The following is a 5,736-nucleotide window of genomic DNA, read 5'->3' on the forward strand; positions in this document are numbered from 1 at the left end:
AGAAACTTGCCATTTTCTTTTACCAGCTGATAGGTCCCATTCGGAAAGGTCTTTTTATCTTTATACGGACCTGTCCACTTTTTTTTAGCTTCTTCTGTAATGTGAAATCCAAGTAGCTTTCATACTTCATGACCAGGTCTCCTTCCTCTATCTTCTTGTCTAGTCAACTTGGCAACCCGCTTCTCTCTCTGCCTCACATAGTAGTCTGTTGCCGTCTCTCTATCCATTTGCAAAGCCTCCAAACTGGTTATTCGATCCTGTAGAACTCCTTGTTGAGTGGCACTGACCCGCCACAAACCCTTCAAAGCACCTAGCTGTGCATGCACAGGCAACACAGGCCCCTTACCATAGACTAGCTCGAATTCAGTGAAATTTGTAGCTACCTTATAGGACGTTCTATACGCCCAGAGACACTTTTCTAGATTTTTTTCCCACTCAGCTTCTTGGTTGTACACGTACTTTGTTAACATTTTGACAATTTTCCCATTGGCACTCTTTACTAGACCATTGCATTGGGGGTGATAGGGTGACGAGAACCGGTGCTGATTCTTTAGATTTTCCACTAATGCACCAATGAGCTTGCTTCTAAACCCCTGACCCCTATCAGGAACTAACACCCACAGAACACCAAGATGGCAACAGATATTATCGAACACAAACTTAGCCACCACATTAGCATTTACTTCCTTCATAGCCTTGGCCTCGACCCACCTTGTAAGGTAGTCAATGGCTACCACCACATACTTCTTACCACTCTTAGACTTTGGGAGAGGGCCTATGGCATCTAGACCCCACTTCTCAAAAGCACTCTGTGCGATGATGGCACATTGTGACTCCACTACCATTCGTCTTTCACCTATAGTCTAACAACTATGGCACCTCTTGCACCAATAATGCATGTCATTCACTATGGAAGGCCACCAGAAGCCTGCTCTAAGCACTCAAAATAAAATGTGGTCTTTGCCTTGATATCAAATTTCTTCATGGCATTGCTCTAGCACCATTCCTATCTCTTCTTTGCACAACACCCTTCTAAGCACTCCTACACGTCCATAGTTCATGAGATCTTCACCTACGAGTGTAAATTTGCGGGCCTTCTGTACCACTCTTTTCTTTTGAAACTTGGACAAACCCTCTGAACATTGCCCTATATTCAAAAACCCTTCAATCTCTTTTAGAGTCTCCCAACCTACATAAGTGGATGGGGCCATATATAAACCTGCAACATGCACCTGCACTTTGCTACTAACTAATGTGCCTCTTGGTTTTTCTCTCTCTTCATATTCTTGAATTGAACTCTTCAAAAGACTTTAGCATTTTCTTGATGGAAAAGAACCAATGCTTCAAAGAATCCCACTTTACCTGCCATTGGCCTAGCAGTTTCTTGATCACTAGCAACGCATCTCCCTTCACCACCAACCTCGAAATGCCAAACTCTATACACTGCTTCAAACCTAAATGTATAGTGAGGTACTCCACCTTGTTGTTGGTGTGGACATCATCCAGATTGTACACCTTTGAAAATAAAGCTTTGCCGTGTGGGTTGTGTATCACCACACCTCCTTCTGCTTTTTGTACTACCCTTTGATATGCTCCGTTGAACCACATTGTAAAGGCATCCTCCAAATCTGGCTCCTCCTTGGCTTCATCTTGCACCACTCTTGGATAGGCTAGCAAATCAACTGCTGTCGGGGGATAATTGTGCAAAAGGTGATCTGGGAAGGCACCGGGCCCCTTGATGTGAGAGGTGCGGGAAAAAAAGGTGTAGCACACGCAATTACCGACTATAGTATTCAAAACAAACAGTTCACCTAATTCAAGTTAATCGACAAAATCCATGATTAATAAATCACTATGGAGGCTTTAATGCTCTTTGCAAGAAGAAACCTGGCTTAAATCAGGTGCTTAAACAAGAAAATGATGAAACTCTACTTACTCTGCCTTCTGCTCCCCGATTTGAGTGGTTAATAGGCTTCGAGCAGGTTTAGGATGGATAATGGAAGTTAAGCTTGAGGATTTTGGTGGTTAATAAACTTTTAACCTTGGTAGTCCGGGCTCAGAGGGCTTTTGCTTCTGAGCTTCGGAATCTAAGCTTAGCTTAGAGTGAGATATTAAAGAGAGCTCACGAGGTTCTTAATGAGGGCTTAGGAGTTTTGAGAGGTTTAATATGGCTTGAGGGTGAAATTGGGAGATTAGCGAGCTTAAGAGCTTGATTATGCGAGCTTAAGAGCTTAAGATCTTAAGAGATTACCAGGAGATTAAGAATTTAAGAGCTTAAGATGAGCTTAAGCTTGAGGGCCCGTAGAGCTTAAGGTTTGCTTGAAGATTATGAGGAGTAGCTTAAGAATATGGAGCTTATGAGGATCCGAGTAGGTTTAGGAATGGCATAAGAGCGAAATATGCTAAGCTCGGGAGATTAGAGAGATTTAGGGATGAATTAAGGGCGAGATTTCCTTACGCTTGGGAGATTAGAGAGATTAAGAGCTCAAGAGCTTGAAGATATGAGGAGGAGGAGACACAAGATGATGAGGTGCCGAACCCCCAAATCACACGACTTCCTTCTTTATATGGATGCATATTTCCCTTGCTTAAAATAGCTAGGCACCCATTAGCGACGTTGCTAATGGGTCCTAGCCATTGTTGACGTGGCAGCTGACGGGGTGAGTAGCACGGAATTCGACGTGACTAATGCCGAATTGAGCATGAGGAGGCCCTGAGCATTCTTCATCTCTGTGGCGGACTCGTTCGAGCACCGTGGTGCCCAGCGCGTCCCCTTCTTTTCCTCCTGCGCCCTCAGCGTGCAGCCACGCCATGGCTTATCTTACTTTCCCATTAGGTTTACAAAAAAACCCCTTTTGAATGGTTTAGTGGGCGGCCACACTAATTTCAAAAGCTCTTGGGTGGCCGGCCTTAAGTTAGTGGGCCGCCTTGCATTGGCTTGGCCCTTGGGCACCACCCTTGAGTACCACATTTAGTATACATATTAACCAAGGCACCAAAAAAGTCAAAATTCTCTACACTCAATGCACTCCACAATACATCATTTTGGATGATGAGCTCATCAAGAGCTCTTTGTGCTTTCATAACGGCACCACATTTGGCATACATATCGGCTAAGGCATTGTCAAGCACATCATTTTGTATACATTCCGGCCAAGGTAGTGTTGGCCTTTTCCCGCAATATTTGCATTCCAAAACCCGGAAGAAGACAAATACTTCGAGATGTCACTCCAACCGAGTGGACCGGGCTAGTGCGGACTCGGCCCCCGGTAAATCTTAAACAATCAATAATTTGGCAACCATAAGTCCAATCCCCGATCCGAAAAGACCAACCCGCTCCACAAAGTGAGCACTGTAGTCTGATGCATTCATTTCATTTTTATCCCCTCAGCTGTTGTTGCCCAATCCGGCACGGATGTGCTATCGACTTGAACTTTAAACTGCCATAACTTCTTCATCGTAGCTCCAATCGACGAGCCGTAAAGACAGGCAGGTGGAGCACATCAAGCACTATAGTTCTAAGACACAATACCCCATTTGTGTTCACTTCAATCATAACACTTTTTAGCATCATTAAGGCATGTTTTGGCCCTTTTAGCCGCATTTGATATACATTCAACATTGAACTCGGCCGGCAACCAGCCCTTAATCACTATCCATTAAACATATAAGCTTCAAAAAAACTTAATGTGCATTTTTCTGGCATCTTTCTTTGCATGGGAGCGGAGCAGCACGACATTCACCCCCTTTGAACCTGCACAACCTCCAGTCTATGCCAATTGCACTTAATCAGCTTCATTAAAATCATCATCATACATATCATCTGATGTGTACATAACATGATCCTCTAGAGGTAGATCTAGATGGGAATCTTTAAGAACAATCTCGCCTTATCGCTTCTTGAACACCTTGATCCTTTTTCTTGCAATAGTATTAGGAAATTTCAGAGGTCATTTGGAGGGCCATATGAAGGAGAGAGAAAAATAGACCGCGTCCAATGAGTAGCAGGGCTACATTATGTAGGAAATTTACGTGGAAAGACTGAAAAAATAGGAAAATATCCTAAAAACTTTCACGAATCTAGGATTGTGGCATCGTAACTTCTTTGCTTTTACAGAGCTCTTAGGTGTGTGTGTGGTCCCACTGCTGATATTCTCTTATGGTCATTAACGTACTGGAGAGTGACCATTAAGCCCGCACAAGATATTGGAATTCTAAAACACTTTCCCTCCATTAGAATGCTTTCAAAGTGAATCTCCCTCCACTAAAGCTTTTCTCTCAGAGCTATGGCTTCCATGTTGACGAAGGAAATTTGGAATGGCGGCCTCTACACCAAAACAAACTCCATTGTGCCACAAGGGAAATGAGATAAGGGCACTACCTAGTCTTGGAAGCGTGGACTAGGACCGCTACACAGAGAGAGAGAGAGAGAGAGAGAGAGAGAGAGAGAGAGAGAGAGAGCTATCACTATGAATGAATCATTAACCTTAGTGTGTGTACAAGGAATGGATAACTTCAAGCACTCCCAACACAAATAGCATGTAGATTACTAAACAACAACTCAAGAATTAGCCAAAATCACATCAAGCACTCTCACACACACATAAAAGATTTCTCTTAATTAACATAAGTAAGAGGAGGGTAGGTTACTAGCATTAAACAATTTGCACTCTAGAATGTGCAAGAATAGAGTGAATGAATGAGCTTTATGGGCTCATGGTGAGTGACAAAGACTCAACGGGGCTCAGGGAGACTTGAAATTACAAAGGGGAGGGGCCACTTTATGTAGGCAGGAGAGTGATTAGGAGTGAGGTTAAGATCCAAGTGCAATTTGTGCAAATGAAGCTTGATTAGGGACATTCCACCAATGAAGAAGCTCCTTCCAAGGGATTTGTTGACCAATTTGCAACTAATTGGCTCCATCATCACTTGTGTTGTCTTCACTCCTTCCTTCATAGCTTGAGTCCAAGAGCTTCCTTATTTTAAAATGTAAAGAATCTACATAAAATCAATACATATCTAGTAATAATAGAAAGGGGTTGAATGAGAACTTATGAATTACAACAAGATTAAGCATGATTTGAGAGGTGATTAGAAGAGGAATTTGTGATGGTTTTTTGAGCTTGAGAGAGAGGAGGAAGGAGGGGAGGGTGAGAAGACTAATGGCTGATTTTTAGAGAAGGACTCAATGTGGAAAAGGAAGGGTGTGTGTGTAAAGGTAGAGGGGGTGGTCTCCACCACAATTGAAAAAACTGGCGTCCACCATTTTGGCCATATATCCTAGACCATAGATGCAAAAATTATAAAACAAATATGGTCAGAATCTCCAGCTCATCAGCTACAACTTTGATGAAGACAACTTTTCTTGGATCGGAGTGGAAGTATTTTTAAAAATCCAGCAAAATCATGTGTCTGTTTCCTTCCTTTACCAAGTCTTCCACCTGGGTCCCATCTATTTGAATCATCATATGGATCCAAAGCCATGATAATATGAGCCACTCATGACCCTTGAATCATGGGTGTATGGCTCCACAACCACATCATATCTTTTCTTTTCACATTTACATATTTCCCTTCCCTTTACCACTAGGTTCTCCCTTTCACCTCCGGTGAACTAGTCAAGGAAAAATTCCCATCAAATCATTTTTTGAATTTTTCCAAGAGGTTGTTCTCACTCTTTCTTTTATTGTAAACCTCTAGAAGCAAGGAAAACCAACAAAATATAGTAAACAAAAA

This window comes from Adiantum capillus-veneris, chromosome 13, assembly GCF_014529385.1.
Source record: "Adiantum capillus-veneris isolate H3 chromosome 13, ASM1452938v2, whole genome shotgun sequence".
Taxonomy (NCBI): domain Eukaryota; kingdom Viridiplantae; phylum Streptophyta; class Polypodiopsida; order Polypodiales; family Pteridaceae; genus Adiantum; species Adiantum capillus-veneris.